Here is a 19,892-nt window from a genome sequence, read left to right as displayed (position 1 = left end):
TCAATATTGCGGAAGAAATTGGGAAGGGTTAAATGTGAAGATGGACATGGAGAGAGAGAGAAAGAGCGAGAGAGAGAAAAGTGGCATGTGGAGGGAGATGAACAGCTGAATTACAGGAAATTAAGGGTGCAACTCCTGAGAGTGAGAGGATAAAGGGAAAAATATATTTACGAAATGGCAGACTGGAAAATAGACATTGCTTTTCATTCTTTGATCACCCCTCATTTATTGTGGGGCCCCATATATATATATATGCATCTTTCCAAAGCTCATGTTGGTTCAATCGAGAATAGAATCAAGGATGCAGCTGTTAAAATAAAGGGATGGAGCTCAGGGCTGGATTGAGGCCCTAAGCTACTGAAGGTAATGGGGCCCTCAATATGTCCAGCTGACCATTGTCAACAACAAATTTTCTCTGTTTTTTGTGTTGAATATATGCTATATGGTAATTTATGGACGTAATAGATATCTAAAGGCATTTGCACATAACAAAATATGTATTTTATCACAGTAATTGTTGAACTGAAATACAATTAAGAAGAAGTATATGAATAGTAAAGGTACCCCTGCCCGTACGGGCCAGTCTTGCCAGACTCTAGGGTTGTGTGCTCATCTCACTCTATAGGCCGGGAGCCAGCGCTGTCCGCAGACACTTCCGGGTCATGTGGCCAGCGTGACAAGCTGCATCTGGCGAGCCAGCGCAGCACACGGAACGCCGTTTACCTTCCCACTGGTAAGCGGTCCCTATTTATCTACTTGCACCCGGGGGTGCTTTCGAACTGCTAGGTTGGCAGGCGCTGGGACCGAACGACAGGAGCGCACCCCGCTGCGGGGATTCGAACCGCTGACCATGCGATCGGCAAGTCCTAGGCGCTGAGGTTTTACCCACAGCGCCACCCGCGTCCTAATATGAATAGTGAAATACAATTAAGAAGAAGTATATGAATAGTGAAATACAATTAAGAAGAAGTATATGGGGGGGGGGAGAGATTTGCAAATCCGGGGACTGTCCCCAGGAACCGGGGACGTCTGGTAACCCTAAGCCAAAGGATATATTTTAACTATAATAGAAAAGAATGCTAGGGCAATGTGAAAGGACTACAGGAAAGAGAAAATGACTTAGATTGCTGTGGACACTGCAGTGATCATAGAGGCCCACAGCTGTTGAATGGGAGGAGAATGCTTTGTAGGGGGGGAAATCCTTGAGCAAAATGTATATGAGCAGAAGAGATGAATTACTAAGCACAAGTATGTAATATGTAAGACTCTTGAGTTCAAGATGCCAGCTTCCCAAACATTTTGCTGCACCACTAGTCCTGACCTATTTCCCCCCATTTCTAACTCATATTTTATGCCACTGAATGCAACCAATATTTTATTTTTAGTAATGTCACTAACATGCTTTCCGACCTATTGACCAAAAAGCAAAATTGCCTTTAGTGGGGTTGAAGGGGTGAAAACAAGTCCAGGCATTTGTTTACCCGTTGCACTATTGAGAAAATGCAATTATGTCCATCCAGATAAATGTCCTTTCTGACTTAATATTCATATTTTAGCAGTTTCCTGAAACAGCAGATTTTTCAGGCAGTGTTTGTGGACATTAGTCAGGATACATAACAGTTTAGTGTTGGGATTCTGGATGTTGGAGAATTCCAGTGGAACAGAAAGGGATGTGGAAATTGTAGCTGTTTGCATATTCACGTGTTATCAAAACTGAGCATGGTGCTCACTTGGTGATCTTGGACCAGTCACTGACTCTCAGCCAAAATTACCTCACAGAGTAGTTGTGGGGATTAAATGAGGAGGGGGGAGACCCATGTACACCTCCTTGAGATCCTTGGAAAGTTATAAATGCAAATAAATAAATAAATATATAAATACATTATATGCATGTAACCGTAGCCAGAAATGGAACCAAAAATGTGTCCATTTTTGGCTCCATTTCTGGTTACGGTTACATGCACATAATGGAGCCCCATTTTCTCCATCTAGGGTTAAGCATTGGGTTTCTTCTCTATTCTCATCTGTTGGATAGGAGTTGGAAAGGACAGAGAATAAAAATTGATTAAATTGCTAATCAACAGCATCTGTCATTGCATGTTTCTAGGGAAAAGCTCTAGGATAACTGAACTGCCCTACATCAACAAGGTGTCATTCCAAGAGGATGGTGTGGGGGGAAATTTAAGATTTTCTTGGCTCCAGATTCTAAGGTTTTAAAAATGATCCCCAAAGCATTTACTTGTCTGGACCAAAGCAGACCAGTGAATACAAGCAGCTACACAAATGATAAATGGATAACATCCTTTCCAACCTTAATATCAAAGCGTATCAGCCAACAATGTCAATAAAGGGGTAAAAACACATTTAAATCAGAGGCAGATTTCAGTCCATTTGACCTTTGCAAGGTCATTTTCAAACATGGAGATTTTAACACATGGAAATTTTAATACATAGCTTGGAGCATTGTAGAAGATACAGAGGTCTCACCCTGTATTCAATTACAGCTATTGAGCAGAACCTTTAAATAAATAAAAAAGGCACCATGAGGTAAGTTTTTGTCTGTGTGCAAGAACAAAGAGTGAAGGCAGGAGAGATGGCCAAAAAAAATAAAAATAAAAATGAGAACTTAAAGGCTCTTTTAGCCTTGAAAATAAAGTGATGGAAAATAGTTGGGAGAATAAAAAATTCCTGAGAGGCTGTAATGGCAATTGTTAAGGTAACAAATGACAAAGGCCACATTGACATCATACATTTCAAGTACTATGACACCATTTTAAATAGTCACAGCTTCCCCCCGAAAATTCCTGGGATTTGTAGTTTGATAAGGGTGCTGAGAGTTGTTAGGAGACCATATTCCCCTCACCAGGCTACAATTCCCAGAGTTCCCTGTGAAGAGGAATTGAAGGCTAAACCACTCTGGAAATTGTAGCTCTGTGAGGTGAATGGGGGTCTCCTAACAACTGTCAGAACCCTTAACAAACTACAGCTCCCATAATTCTTTGTGGAAAGCTGTTTAAAGTGGTATCATAGTGCTTTTGAATGTATGGTGTGAATGTAGCCAAGATCACACTGATATCTATTTGACCATCTCCCCCTTCCTTTTTTTCCCAACCACCAAGAGCAGATATAACACTGATGTGATAATGAATTTTGTGGAGAGGTAAAAATAATACACAACAGAAACAGAACAAGTCTAGGGAAATGGGTGTATATCATTAGACACAGAGGAATCCTCTTCAGTCAGCAAATTCAGGTGCGTAGGGAGAAGTGAGGTGATGAAGCGCATATCTATGTTTGCCATGCAGCCTGGTCTAGTCTCTCTTAGCCTTCTCTTGTGGTGAACCATGCTGTCCTATTTACATGGAATGGAGCTGCCATCTTGTTTGCCTCAGTCAGCAAAATGAATTAATGAATGAATGAAACTTTATTTGTGTCAGCCAACAGCCGTAGCAACGAAAGAATATTGTGGTATACACAGAACAAAATAAAAAGTCGATTGTATAAAACACAGTTTAGAGTCCTGAATCAGCCATCGAACAGTGGAACTTATTCTGATTGCCCCAGCTAAAAACCTTGCAACCTTTGCTGTTATTTGCTCCCCTTGATCTGCCAGGAGAGAAGACATTATGGCGGTGGTTGGGCAGCCCAGAATAGACAATAAAATATGGGTGATAATAACATTCCTCAGGTCTTTGTAAAGAGTGCAAGCCAGGAGGGCATGTGCCACTGATTCGGTGCTGCCATCTCCGCAGGGATGTAAGCTTTTTATGTATGGAATCTGTTGGAATCACCCCTCAAGTACAGCTGAGGGCAATACATTCAATCTTGTGAGGGTAAAAGCACGTCTGTGTTTTGGAATTGCTAGGTTATACAGTTAGGGTGACAGAGAATTAAAGTGGGAATGTAGAAAGTGGTCATACCATGGGCAAAAATTCCTTGTAGTGGCCAAGTTGTTCTGATGCTTGATATCATTTAGGCATTGACAAATTAGACTGTTTGCTTTACTATAACCCACGGTGAGTAGCTGCTGTGGTGATAAACCACAGGAGTGAAGTTTTTGATAGACAATTTTAGACCAGGCACTCTTGTGACAGTCTTGTAGCCCTATGGATATTAGACCGGGGGGATTTGGGTTTAGACAAATCCAATAGTTAAGTGTCCTGCTCCAAATCCATAATTCTACCAAAGGGAGATTGGCCTCTAGGCGCAATGATGCGTTTGTGACAAAGGGTGGTACCGAAATGATTTGCCTTAGAAACTTTGATTGGACAGCTTCCGTAGATACAAGGCAGCAAAATGTCTTGCAGCAGCCTTGGCAGAATGGACCAATAGTTTGACTTTGTATAAGCTGTGACCTGGCAAAGAGAGTGACCTTGAAAACTCTCTTTGTGGTTTCACTGCTGTTCTAATAGGAAATCAAAGGGCAGGGATATGTATGGAATGGGTTCATGTTTACCAAGAAAGAAATTAACTCCAAACATAAATGTCATTGTGACACCATGTGTTACATTTGCAAAGACTGGTATATGATTTTGTAAGGCGACATACAGCAGAGAAATTTGCCTTGCAGTAAGATTAATATTTGCCTGTTGAAGCACAAAATTTTCTTGGCAAAAGTGTTTTATGATGAAGTTTGGCTATTAGCAGGTTGATAGGACATCACTGATAATTATGTTTCATTTCTACTTCATAAAATTCTGCCTGCAATATAAAACACTTCACTCTCATGTCCAGAAGGGTTTGAAAGGTCAGTGTTCTTACTTTGAACAAGTCTTACCTCATTTTGTATGGATCACAATCAGAGTTGGCATTATCGGTTATTCTTGCATAAAGTTATACTGTAGAACAATAAATCAAGTGGAAGAAGTATAATTAGTGCATCTTCGCTGTGTTTCTTGGTGCCCTTCTTCATCGGCTTCTAAGTACCGTATTTTTCGCCCTATAGGATGCACTTTTCCCCCTCCAAAAATGAAGAGGAAATGTGTGTGCGTCCTATGGGGCGAATGTAGGCTTTCGCTGAATCCTGGAGAGCGAGAGGGGTCGGTGCGCACCAACCCCTCTTACTCTCCAGGCTTCGCGCAGCTCTCCGCAAGCTGTGGGAGCCCAGCGCTGGGCTCCCGCGGCTTGCGGAGAGTTGCCTGTTCTGGGGGCTGGGGTCAGGGGAAGCTTGGGCTTCCCCCGCCCCAGCCCCGCGCCTGGGGGGGGAAATAATTCCCCCCCTTTATTCCCCCCCAAAAAAACTAGGTGCGCCTTATGGGACGGTGCGTCCTATAGGGCGAAAAATACGGTACTTAAAATGGATCTAGGAATGTCCCCAAACTATTCACCCAATCTTTCAGGTGGCGTGCAATCCTATCCAGAGCTGGTACACACCCTAATTCCAGGACCTGGGAAATATCAGTGCGATAGAGTATTTAGTCAAGATTAAGATCATCCAGTCCATTGTAATGAATTTAGAAAGTTTTGGGAAATGATATATAATGAGCTGAAGAAAATGTTCCAACTAACATTTGTTAAAAAACCTGAAGCATTTTTGTTAGGGATTGTAGGAAAAGACCTGCCAAGGAAACTGAAAAATATCTGTATGTATGCAACAACAGTGGCAGGAGTCTTACTAGCACAAGGATGGAAGAACGAGGAAATCCCGACCAAAGAACTATGGCAAGAGAAATTGATGGACTACTCAGAATTGGCAAAATTGACACACAAACTACATGAGAAGGACAACTGTGACTTTAAAGATGAATGGGAACCCTTTACAAAGTATTTAAAGAAACAACAAAATGAACTGGGCTCCTTGGCAGGTTTTGAATAAACATTCACAAACTTTTTATTGATAACATTCAGATAGATAAATTAAGGATCTGTACGCGGGTGGCGCTGTTGGCTAAAGCCTCAGCGCCTAGGGCTTGCCGATCGAAAGGTCGGCGGTTCGAATCCCTGCGGCGGGGTGCGCTCCCACTGCTCGGTCCCAGCGCCTGCCAACCTAGCAGTTCGAAAGCACCCCCGGGTGCAAGTAGATAAATAGGTACCGCTTACCAGCGGGAAGGTAAACGGCGTTCCGTGTGCTGCGCTGGCTCGCCAGATGCAGCTTTGTCACGCTGGCCACGTGACCCGGAAGTGTCTCCGGACAGCGCTGGCCCCCGGCCAATAGATGTGAGATGGGCGCACAAACCCCAGAGTCTGTCAAGACTGGCCCGTTCGGGCAGGGGTACCTTTACCTTTACAGTTTTGTAACATGCAGAAAATAACATATGTTGATAAACCAGAGAGTCGGGGGGGGGGAGGAGAGGGTGGGTCATGTTTTGGGGGAGGGGGAGGGAAAAATAGGAGGGGGGTTGTTTTTTGATAAAATGTGATGTTGAAATTACTAATAAAAAATATTATTAAAAAGATCATCCAGTCCATGAATGCACCAAGGCACCAGCTGAGTGCATGCTAGCCTCTCCTGATTCATATGAAATAGAGCTGGACATCATCAATATACAGTGGTACCTTGGGTTACATACACTTCAGGTTACATACGTGTCAGGTTACAGACTCCGCTAACCCAAAAATAGTGCTTCAGGTTAAGAACTTTGCTTCAGGATAAGAACAGAAATCGTGCTCTGGCGGCGTGGTGGCAGCAGGAGGCCCCGTTAGCTAAAGTGGTGCTTCAGGTTAAGAACAGTTTCAGGTTAAGAACGAATTAAGTACTTAACCCGAGGTACCACTGTACTGACATCTTGACCCAGATTTCATTGTGACTACCCCCAGCCAGATGGGTGGGGTATTAATAATAATAATAATAATAATAATAACAACAACAACAACTACTACTACTACTACTACTACTACTACTACTGCTTCTACTACTTCGGACAAATTCATGCCCTGTGGCACCTCACAGATCAGCCACCAAGGACTTGAGGCACAGTCACCCAATACTGTTCTCCAAAATTGGCCCTCAGAGAGTTACAATTTCTAGAGTGGTTTAACAATAAGTCATTCTTAGGGGACTCCTGGAATTGTAGCTCTGTGGGGGCAGTAGGAGTCATCTAAGAACTCCGTACTAATCCTTGGTTTCTTTGAGGGAAATCGTGTTTATGACATGATATGGCTTTATATATAATACTTACTGGTCCTAGTTTAGTTAATTCAGAGTCATTTCTTTAATGTCACAAACCAACTATAAAAATGAGGAATATATTGTGTATTATTTTCTAAGATAAGTGGATGAAAAGGGGTTAAGCCTGTGTCATGTATTATCCTTGAAAAATCTATTTGCTGGGAACTAAATATCCCCTTGTGCCCTTCTTCAAAAAAGTTGACTGACATATTTTTATTGAGCCTGGTCTTAATATAGCTCTGGCTAGAGCCCTCTAAACTCCTTCGTGAGGAGTACGTCTTCCTTAGGCAGTAACCCAATGAAGGAAACATTTAATTTGTTGCACAGCGGGTAATTACATTTTTTAGGAAAGAAAGAAATATACTTTTGTGGATAGCTTTGAAATTCTGGGTTCCTAATAAAATTTACCTACCAGTAAGCTCAGTCCAATTAGATTTGTACTTTTGGTGCCAGCAAAAATTAAAGAGCCGTGGGTATATTCACCTCATGGAGTCCTTTAATATTTTCCATTAGTAGTTTCTGACATGTTTATGGTAAGGTAACTACAAAAGGGGTGATATTTACAATGGGTTTCAGTATCTTTGGACACAAAAGCAACTGTGATTGCATCTTAAAGCAGAATGAGGGAAGGGAAGGAGAGTGGTGCGAGTGGATGGAATTAGCAGGTTCAGTTTGAAGAAGCACTATTGATTTCATGGGTGCTTGTATTTATAGCTCTCTTTTCTACCCAAAAGAGGGCCAGTGGGAAACAAAAGTTAGTTATTTGTATTGTTTCAGCAGAAGTCCACTTCTGGCACAATTTTCTGATGACAGAGGGTGATCATTGGTGATTCCCTTATTCTTGACATGTGCCCAGGGTTGAAGACTGAAGTGCATGCCAATTCATGCAGATTCCCAGGGAATGTTTCCTTCCAATTCTTTCTTCCAACACCACAAGCGAAGCATGTCAACCTGCCTATGACTCATGAGGGAATTTAACCCTCAATTAGGCAGCTTTCCTGCCTGGACTATATTCTAATTTGGAGAATTAGGTTATTGGTTTGCAGAGTGTCAGGTTTTGTTATATTTCAATAAGCATAACCTTTCTCCAAATTGCTGGTGTGAGAGTCTCTTTCCAGGTGTTCCGGCAATTAGGGCATCTCTACGCGGGTGGTGCTGTGGTGTAAACCACTGAGCCTTGGGCTTTTCGATCAGAAGGTCGACAGTTCGAATCCCCGCGACGGGATGAGCTCCCATTGCTCAGTCCCAGCTCCTGCCAACCTAGCAGTTTGAAACCACGTCAAAGTGCAAGTAGATAAATAGGTACCGCTCCAGCGGGAAGGTAAATGACGTTTCCATGTGCTGCTCTGGTTTCGCCAGAAGCGGCTCAGTCATGCTGGCCACATGACCCGGAAAAACTGTCTGTGGACAAATGTCGGCTCCCTCCACCAGTAAAGCGAGATGAGCGCCGCAACCCCAGAGTCGTCCATGATTGGACTTAACTGTCAGGGGTCCTTTACCTTTTTTTACTCTACATATTTATATCAGATGTATACCAAATAAATGTTCATGGCTTCCCCCAAAGAATCCTGGGAATTGTGGTTTTGTGACACTACTGATATTTTTTTTATCATCAGAAAATGCTTCCCCTCTTCCAACACAGCACAGTCCCCGTGGCTTTCAGGGGAGAAAGAATATTTCTTAAAACCAGTTTAACTCTATACTGTAAATAAGCCCTTGGATGACATGTTATAGCTTCCATAGGCATACCACCTAAAGTGACTTCTGATGTAAAAAAAACCATATATCTTCAAGACATGGAGTCTCTCGCCATTCAGACATTGGGGTGGGCACCACCGTGTTATGTATTCTATATGGAAGAGCTGGAAAATGGCATCAGGATTAGTAGGGGCTGCTCTAGATAGCAGCAGTGATTCTGATGGAGCAAAAACAAAGGGAGGAGAGAAATAATTTCACAACTGAAACGTATTAATTCAGTGCCACCCACTAAAACTTTCTATAATGGGTCCCCCCCCCCCCGCATAGATCCACGGAAACAGAATTTTAATATCCCTTACCCAAATCACAATGATTGGAATGCTCTGAGAAAATAACAGATTGTGATTAAAACCTAGATTTGTCAGTCAAAATGAATCAACCCCCATCTCTCCCCACCCTCCCCACATAAGTTCAGGACATTTCCCATGTCACCTAGATTTCTCTTTGACAAAACGAAATGGTTGCTTTAAACACTCAAGTCCACAGATCTATTCAGGACCTTGGAGAGTTCCCGCTATGCCTTGAGATGCTTTGTTAAGAATCCACTCCAACTGGAGGATGTGAAAACCTCACCTGAATCAACCCTGTTCACCTTGTAATTCAGAGCTGTGGCACACCCCAAGTGAATACAAGATTCAGGAGACAAATGAGAGAGGGTGATCATTGCTTTCACATTTCCCAGAGTAATATGATTAGTGCATGTTGAAACTGGATACTGGATTAAATGGACCTTTGATCTGAACTAGGGAGGTCCTTAATTTACTTTGCAGCAAGGTCATGAGTTAAGCTTTGAGACTAAACCAGTGTGTATTGCTCTCTCTCAAAAGTACAGTGCAAACGTTTCTTCCTTATGATTTTCTTCTGGAGAAGATTTACCCTCCCTTTTTGGGAGCGGCATAAAATCTAGTCAGCAATCACTTAAATCTGCAGAAAAGAATGCAATGCCCCCATTTTATTCAAATAACCCCTAGATACTTTGTCAGCAAAATTTCTCTTCCTGCAGTCAACTTTGAAACCGTGACTTATTCTCACCAGAATTGAAAATATGTCAGAGACAGATATATGTACACCTGATTTACTAGCTCTGCGGGACACACACATGACTTTTGGAATGAGAGTGCATAAAATATTCCTTTCCCATTGCAGAGAAATTTACAAACACTCTGCTTTTCCTCCTGTTAATGAATCAGATTTCAATTTGAACGTTGCCTTCCTTGGTGCAAGTACAGAGATGTTGGGTGCTTGTTGTAAAGCAGGCATCCCTCATCCTGACAAGGCAGAAATACTGTTTTGGGGGGATAGGGGGTGGGTGGGTGTGGAGGACTCCCTGGTCCTGAATGGGGTAACTGTGCCCTTGAAGGACCAGGTGCGCAGCCTGGGAGTCATTTTGGACTCACAGCTGTCCATGGAGGTGCAGGTTAATTCTGTGTCCAGAGCAGCTGTCTACCAGCTCCACCTGGTACGCAGGCTAAGACCTTACCTGCCTGTGGACTGTCTCGCCAGAGTGGTGCATGCTCTGGTTATCTCCCGCTTGGACTACTGCAATGCGCTCTATGTGGGGCTACCTTTGAAGGTGACCCGGAAACTACAACTAATCCAGAATGCAGCAGCTAGACTGGTGACTGGGAGTGGCCGCCGGGACCACATAACACCGGTCCTGAGAGATCTGCATTGGCTCCCAGTATGTTTCCGAGCACAATTCAAAGTGTTGGTGTTGACCTTTAAAGCCCTAAACGGCCTCAGCCCAGTATACCTGAAGGAGCGTCTCCACCCCCATCGTTCTGCCTGGACACTGAGATCCAGTGCCGAGGACCTTCTGGCGGGTCCCTCATTGTGAGAAGTGAGGTTACAGGGAACCAGACAGAGGGCCTTCTTGGTAGTGGCGCCCGCCCTGTGGAACACCCTCCCATCAGATGTCAAAGAGATAAACAACTACCTGACATTCAGAAGACATCTGAAGGCAGCCCTGTTCAGGGAAGTTTTTAATATTTAACACTGTATTGTTTTTAACACTTGATTGGGAGCCGCCCAGAGTGGCGGGTATAAATAAATAATTATTATTATTATTATTATTATTATTATTATTATTATTATTATTATTATTATTATCACTGCTTTGATGTATCATGTTGATGGCCTTTCAGCCGATTCCCTGGTGGCCCGCTGGAATGTGGAGTTAACCAGGGCTATTGACTGTTTGGCTCCGAAGCGCCCTCTCCGATTGCATGGAGCCCGGACAGCCCCGTGGTTTTCCACGGATCTGAGGGCAATGAAACAATCGTTGAGACGGCTAGAGCGCCGGTGGCGGATAACTCATTCCGAATCTGACCGGACACAGGTTAGAGCTCAACGTCGAGCCTACCAAGTGGCGATAGCGACGGCGAAGAAGAATTTCTTCACCGCCTCTATTGCATCTGCAGAAAACAGCAGCAGGAGACTTTTTCAGGTGGTTCACAATTTAGCGGAACCACCTGCAACATCGGGGCCCAGTACGGGCCACATGTTCTCCTGCAATGATTTTGCAAAGTTTTTTGCAGATAAAATCGCCCAGATTCGGGAAGAAGTAGACTCCACCGTGGGAGCAGGGCCGGGGCGGGAGAGTGCTAGAGTTCTGTCTAGTCAAGTTGAGTGGGATCAATTTCAATCTGTTACCTCCGAGGATGTGGACAGGCTGCTTGGACGAGTGAAACCAACCACCTGTCTCCTGGATCCTTGCCCATCCTGGCTTATAAAAGCTAGCCGGGAAGGACTGGGCAATGGGCTTCGTGGGGTGGTGAATGCTTCCCTCCGTGAGGGAGCCTTCCCAGACCCGCTGAAAGAGGCGGTTATTAAACCGCTTCTTAAAAAACCATCTTTAGATGCGGCCACGATGGCCAACTATCGCCCAGTCTCAAATCTTCCATTCCTGGGCAAGGTGATTGAGCGAGTGGTTGCTGAACAACTCCAGGCACGCCTGGAAGAAGCGGACCATTTGGATCCCTTCCAGTCGGGATTCAGGCCTCATCATGGGACTGAAACTGCCTTGGTCGCACTGGTTGATGATCTCCGGCGGGCTAGGGACAAAGGTGAGAGCTGTTTCCTAGTTCTGCTGGATCTCTCAGCGGCGTTTGATACCATCGACCATAGCATCCTTCTGGACCGTCTTGAGGGGCTGGGAGCTGGGGGCACTGTTATACAGTGGTTCCGCTCCTTCCTCCTGGGCCGTGTTCAGAAAGTGGTGGTGGGGGATGAGTGTTCAGACCCTTGGGCCCTCACTTGTGGGGTGCCTCAGGGTTCTGTCCTCTCCCCCATGCTTTTTAACATCTATATGAAGCCGCTGGGAGAGATCATCAGGAGGTTTGGGCTGGGTGTTCATCAGTATGCGGATGACACCCAGCTCTACCTCTCTTTTAAATCAGAACCAGTGAAGGCGGTGAAGGTCCTGTGTGAGTGTCTGGAGGCGGTTGGAGGATGGATGGCGGCTAACAGACTGAGGTTGAATCCTGACAAGACAGAAGTACTGTTTTTGGGGGACAGGAGGCGGGCAGGTGTGGAGGATTCCCTGGTCCTGAATGGGGTAACTGTGCCCCTGAAGGACCAGGTGCGCAGCCTGGGAGTCATTTTGGACTCACAGCTGTCCATGGAGGCACAGGTCAAATCTGTGTCCAGGGCAGCTGTTTACCAGCTCCATCTGGTACGTAGGCTGAGACCCTATCTGCCTGCGGACTGTCTCGCCAGAGTGGTGCATGCTCTGGTTATCTCCCGCTTGGACTACTGCAATGCGCTCTACGTGGGGCTACCTTTGAAGGTGACGCGGAAACTACAACTAATCCAGAATGCGGCAGCTAGACTGGTGACTGGGAGCGGCCGCCGAGACCATATAACACCGGTCTTGAAAGACCTGCATTGGCTCCCAGTACGTTTCCGAGCACAATTCAAAGTGTTGGTGCTGACCTTTAAAGCCCTAAACGGCCTCGGTCCAGTATACCTGAAGGAGCGTCTCCACCCCCATCAGTCTGCCCGGACGCTGAGGTCCAGCGCCGAGGGCCTTCTGGTGGTTCCCTCACTGCGAGAAGCAAAGCTACAGGGAACCAGGCAGAGGGCCTTCTCGGTAGTGGCGCCCGCCCTGTGGAACGCCCTTCCAGCAGATGTCAAAGCGATAAACAACTATCTGACATTCAGGAGACATCTTAAGGCAGCCCTGTTCAGGGAAGTTTTTAACGTGTGACATTTTACTGTATTTTTGGTTTTTATGGAAGCCGCCCAGAGTGGCTGGGGAGGCCCAGCCAGATGGGCGGGGTATAAATAATAAATTATTATTATTATTATTATTATTTTTCTTCCAGGGGCATGACCTGGCAAGCAGTCCTCATGCTGCACACCATTCATTTTGACTGTGATAGAAAAGGGGCCTTGGAGTCTAGGAAGCAGGTGGTTCCCCCCTGCCCTGATTTTGGACCAGAAACCAACTGCATGGTAGAAAGTTCCAAGTTCAATCACTGGCAATTTCGTTTGAAACAATCAGGGCACAAGTGCTGCCAGTTTTGGGAGTGCCCCAAACAAGCCACCTTCTCCATAACAACACACAGCCATTTCACTTCCTTTCTTAGCTGCTCCACCCTTCCCCTTGCCTCCTTTAATCTTTCGTTGCTGTTGCCATTACGATTTCCCCACCCTCTCTATCTGATTAGTTGGGTGTGTGGTGGCAGGTTAGGGCTGTGCTGGTCAGCTCCCCTGAGGTCCATTGTTTACTTGTTAGAAGGTAAAGGTAAAGGGACCCCTGATCATTAGGTCCAGTCATGACCGACTCTGGGGTTGCAGCACTCATCTTGCTCTATAGGCCGAGGGAGCCGGCGTTTGTCAGCAGACAGCTTCTGGGTCATGTGGCCAGCAGGACTAAGCCGCTTCTGGTGAACCAGAGCAGCACACAGAAACGCCGTTTACCTTCCCGCCGGAGCAGTACCTATTTATCTACTTGCACTTTGATGAGCTTTAGAACTGCTAGGTTGGCAGGAGCTGGGACCGAGCAACAGGAGCTCACCCCGTCGTGGGGATTTGAACCGCTGACCTTCTGATCGGCAAGTCCTAGGCTCTGTGGTTTAACCCACAGCGCCACCCACATCCCTTATATGTTAGCAATGTTTAATTATATTTACATGTTAGCAATATTTACATGTTAGCAATGTTTAATTATAGGGCAAGAGTGGCAGTGGTCTCGGCAATAGCAGTGAAAATAAAAGGCACAACGATGGAAGTTGGATTGGTGCTAACACACAAAGACACCATACAAAGACACCTGAACAACGTCTGCCATGCAAAGAAATTAATCTCACCAAAAAAACCAGTGCAGCACTGATCTGTATTCAGTAAGATCTGAAGCCGGGGATAGCTCTGTCAAATGTCAGATGGGAAAGCAGGGATGGCAAACCTGTCAAATAGGATGTAGTGGGAATTCACACAAAATCTTAGAAAGGTTAGTGTTGCATCCTCAGCATATCTGGAAACCAAATACATGCTCTAAGCTGATTTGTACATGCACTGCATTTGCTCTCTGTTCCTGGACTTAACAGGGAGGGCGGCCTCTAGGAACTGTAATAAGACCCTAGGAGAATAGCCCATTAAAAACAAATAATTTTGAAATAATTCGGAATGAAACGAAGTACCAGCGTGTAAAATATGATACAAGTCCAGAGATTATATACACTGTATTTTACTGGTATTTTATTATAGGATGCTATGTAAAACATTTCCCCCCTCTCCTGTATTCGTTTGCAGGTCTCATTTAATGTAAGATTATTGTTAAAATATTAGCACCGACACAGCTATTATTGGGTTGGTGCGGTATAGTCAGCAGCAGCTGCTGAGGTAGAAGATGCTAAGCAATTGCCACTACTGAGCGGGGACCCCATATGCCATGGGTAGGCAAACTAAGGCCCGGGGGCCGAATCCAGCCCAATCACCTTCTAAATCCGGTCCGCTGATGGTCCAGGAATCATTGTGTTTTTACATTAGTAGAATGTGTCCTTTTATTTAAAATGCATCTCTGGGTTATTTGTGGGGCATGGGAATTCGTTCATTACTTTTTCAAAATATAGTCCAGCCCCCCACAAGGTCTGAGGGACAGTGGACTGGCCCCCTGCTGAAAAAGTTTGCTGACCCCTTTCATACTCTTATTGGTGGACATCATCTGGTGGGAACAAAGGTATGAGTGATAAGAGAAGCACTGGGAGGAATTCAACATAGCACTAAGCAGATCGTTCAGTTGTCTGAACTGCCCTCTCCTTCCCCCTCATGTGTTGTTCCAGGAGTCCAGCTGATCACCTTAGCCAATTGAGGGAGGCACAGGGGAAGGAGAGAAGATAAAAGGCCCATTGCTTCAGCAGAAGTTCTTGCTTGAGCTTCTGCTGACAAGGCTCATTAGCTTAATCCTGTCCAGCATGATTTGTGTGGCTACTCACCATTTCTAGAATGGACCAATGATTGCATCATGCTAGAAACAGGCCAGTCAGCAACTATGTGCTATTTGCACGAAGCTGCAGAAAATTGCACCTGTCTCTGTTTCCCTCATGAAACACCCGCAAGAAGGCATGGGGCCCCTCTGTCCTCAGTTGCTGCTCAACAGTCAAAGGTTCCATCAAGGAGTTCTGGGTTTGAGTTGCTGCTCGTTCGTGAAGCTTACTGGTTGTTTGTGTAATAGAGCAGGTTTCATAAACTTGGGTTTGATCGCTTAATGAAAATCTCTTTCTTAAAGCCACTCCCAATATAAGGAGGGGGGGTTGCAGGCTCACACCCACCTTCAGCAGCGGTGGGGCTGGCTGCGGCCCCGTGCGACCTGGGGAATCCTCGGGCCGTGTCAACCCCTGGGCCAGCCAATCGGCTGGCTGCAGGGGCGGGGCTAAGGTTCATTTAAGGACAGGACAGCCCGAGATCGCCCCTTTCTTTCCCTCATTCCAGCTGTGGTTTCGTCTGCTCTTGCTTGCTTTTCATGTTTTTCCTCCTAGGTTTTCCTGTTCTGGCTTGCTTTTCAGGTTTTCCTCCTAGGTCGGCTGTGCAGGGATTTTGGCTGTGTTAGGCATTGGTAGGGGTATTATTATGTAGACCTGTCGGGGGGGGAGGAGCGCCATCACCTCCCCCAAATGTTAAGGGTAGTCCGATAAAGGATTCCGGGGGGCGTTGCCTCGTCCGAAACCTATGGAGGCTAGGGCCTAAAGCGTGCTCCCGAGTGGTGACCCCTTGGGGAGTGCCTAGGGATGTGCATCTCAGGGGCTCCCCCTGTTGGTGTTAACCCTTTCTGGTTCTATGCCAGATAGTCTGATAGGACCAATGCCTAAAGCTAATAACACTCTTACCTGTAACCAATAAAGTTGTGGCCATTTTTCGCCCATTAACCTAAAATTCTGGTGTCCTGTGTCTTTATTTAATCCAACTTGGGGGGGGGGCAGGAATCGCCACGCAACCGAGCCATGGGGTGATTTTCAAACCCTGGTTAAGTGGGAATATAGACTGAGTTAACCATGGTTTGGGTGGGTGCGGGTGTAATATGAAACCATAGCTAGAAGGAAAAGAAGGAGGATTGATTCTTCATGCCAGTGGAAGAGATGGTTGGGCAAGGAGTGCACAAGCTTGTTGTTGATGCATGATACCTTAACCAGGGTTAAGAAATTAAAATTGGTACTTCTCCTATAGACTTTAGTCCATGTAAACTTATGAAGTTAATATAATTATGACAAAGTGACTTGTGGTAGTAACACATGCATGTTATTATTATTTCTCAGAAGACTGTTGTTTTTGCAGTAAAAGTTGAACAGAGCTACCCCTCTAGAAAGTATAGTGAGTCCTACAGAACGGACTTTCTGTGCTTAAGTCTCAAATGGCTGAAAGTTTGGAAAATTGGGTCACTAAATGTCAGTGGGAGTTTTCCATTGCTTGATTCAATCTCTTTTTGGAGCATGCTTTGTGGATTGCAATCCCTAATGCAAAGTGGCTGACCTGAATTTAGTGAGGGAGCTTGGTAAAGTACAATTCACAATTGAACTGAAGTACTCGTACTATAACTTTGCCTCCAAGTTGTTAATGATATATTAGAGGCGGGGAACAAAGCAAAGTCATCCAGAACTCCTCTAGAAGAACTGTTTATTGAGCATTGACCATGATCTGCTTGCACAAAGCTTATGTGGTAGCTAGATCCAGACTTTGCTGAGCCTTTGTTCTGGTTTGTTTCCTAGGAGATTATATGACAATGAGCGTTCACCCTGATTTACTTGTGTAGTGCTTATTTGCGTTCCCATTTATCAATCATTTTTAGCGTGCTTCCCCCTCACTTTCCAGTGTGCAACTGAACAGCTTGTAGACAACCCCAACTGCCATAGTATTGGAAAACATAGTCAGAATGGTGTGACAATTGTTTGCCAATGCCAGGATCCTGACCTCTAAATGAACCATACTGTCAGGCTTCAGGGAATCAAATCTCTCCCATGATGGCAGATCACCTTTTGCCCCTGTTGCCCCTGTTGCCCCTGCATTCCAAAACAAATGGCTAAAACAAATGGCTCATGGTATTATTTTCTGTTAAACAATAAATCTTACTATTTACCAACTCTTAATTAGTGTTTTTGCAGCTTGATTGTATTCTGTAATATGTAGGGTCAGTGTAACCTTTGCTCCCAGCTGGTAATTCCCTTTTACAACTTTGAGAAACTTGTCTCCTGTTACTGCTATGTTCAGGAGGATAAACAACTGCCAAAGTACTTAGCCAGCTGCTTTTCTGCCTGGCATGAAACATACAAACATTTGCAAATATATCTTTAAGCTCATTTTAAAATACAGGCCTTGATCAGATGCCTCAGCACTTTTGTGAATATTTTGTTCATCCTGCCATACTGGTTTGCAAACTCATCACAATATATTGCTCTAAATCAGGGGTCATCAAACTTTTTCAGCAGGGGACCAGTCCACTGTCCCTCAGACCTGGTGGGGGGCTGGACTATATTTTTTTGGGGAAAGAACAAATTCCTATGCGCCACAGATAACCCAGAGATGCATTTTAAATGAAAGCACACAGTCTATTCATGTAAAAACACCAGGCAGGTCCCACAAATAACCCAGATATGCATTTAAAATAATTCCCAGACCTCTGATTCCCAGACCGTCCATGGACCAGATTTAGAAGGTGATTGGGCCGGATCCGACCCCCGGGCCTTAGTTTGCCTATCCATGCTATGAATTCACCAGTGAATAGATGCAACCAGAGTATCAATGTTCATTGTAAACAACCATATCCTTTCCATTGTATAGGGAAGTTGTTAGTGTTTAATGTTTGTTATTTATTTATTTATTTTGCAGAAGGACAGCAGTTACTCCCTCTTCCTAGTATGAGCTATCTGGGACACATTATAAGATAGCAAAAAGCTTGTATGTGTGTGTGTATTTGCAGATAGTTTCATTAGAAAGCTAAGTATATTCATGATTTTCTGTTTCGAAGATGCAGGGGTTTAAAAGAAACCCATAACACACCTATTTAACAAGCATTAGGTAAGCTGTGCTGCATTACAAAAGAACAGAAAAATAACGTATCCTTGCATTCCCTCCCATATATTTTTTAATCTACCTAGCAAATTCTAAACTAAGCCTTTAGACTTTTGTCACTGTTTAATGCAAGTCAGAAAGTGGGACAAGTGAAATCAAAATGCTTTGTGGAGATAAAATGAAATGCAGAAATCAAAACATTCTCAGGTTTTGAACATGAAAGCAGCAATAATGGTTGAGCGAAAGGACTTATGAATAGCAATTCATAAATGGTTGACGCTGTTGTCTTTTTATGGATATTAGCATTTAACGTTATGAAGACTTCACAGCATGTGAGTCTGGGCCTTACGGTTCTCAATATTTAAATGCCATCCAACAGTTTATGAAACTGTCAGAAAATCGACTTCTCCTGCTGATTTTGGAGATACATTTCTTGTCTCTCTGTTTTTATTTACTGGAGCTGAGAACAAGCATTGCTCTTCTCAACATTTTACTGGGCCTTGAGAAAAGCATAAGTGCTTGAACTAACAGATTTCCCTTTTTTCCTGCTTCTGAACAAAAATGAGTTTCCCTAAGATTGACATAAAATTTACTTTATTAACGATAGAACTCCGGGCCCTCCAGTAGAGGTAAACTTATCTCTTACAAATTGAAGAAAAATGCTAGCAAACTATCATGGGCATAAAAGTGTACATTTAAAATTGCTTTTCCTGTGAAACTCATGGAAAGCATGTTCTCCTTGAAATGAGAGCACATGTTGCGGTGGGGTCTGCCAAGCCAACCCTCTGTTGCCAGGCAGGTAAGTGAGCTGGCCTGGGGCAACGATTGGATGGCCGGGTTGCTGGGGCAAATTGCATGTTGCAATGTGGTGGGTGGGACCAAAGGCTTTAAATATTGGGGCACTCAGCTTTTGCTTTCTCTTTCGCTGAGTGCATCAGATCACCCGCCTGCCCGCCCGCCCTGAGTTCCGGTTGACCTTGCTATGCCTGTCATGGGGTCGTCTGCCATTGGGGCAGGGCCCTAGTAATAATTTTGTCCATTTGGCTGATTGGCTGTTGCCATTTGGTTTTTGCAATTTGTCACAACTTGTAAGGTTGCTGTTAGGCATTGGTTATAAAAATTGGTTGGAGGAGGGGTAATGATAGGCTAGGCCTGCCCCTCCAATGGTGGTGTGGAAGGGAATTCCGTTAAAGGAATCTAGGGGCTAGCCACGATTTCGTCCAAATCCCTGAAATGAGACCAGGGCCGGCAAGCCCTGGGGAGCATGTGGGTGAGCAGTGAGAGCCTGTGACTCAGCTCCATTGCTCCCCAATATTGTTTTCCCTTCACTGGCTTCCGAGGGAGTTCAGAAGTCAGTTCTGTCCCAGGCGGGGGGACAGATAGTCTTAACCAATGCCTAAGCAACCCCTCAGAAGATATGTATTTTAATAAAGTAGTGGCCAAAATTATGCCAAAAACCTTAAACAAAAATTATGTGAGAATTGTGAATTATTTTGAGGGGTGGCTTGGGGACCCCGACACG

This window comes from Podarcis bocagei, assembly GCF_964188305.1.
Source record: "Podarcis bocagei genome assembly, chromosome: 10".
Taxonomy (NCBI): Eukaryota; Metazoa; Chordata; class Lepidosauria; order Squamata; family Lacertidae; genus Podarcis; species Podarcis bocagei.
Note: the sequence above shows the minus strand (reverse complement) of the source record.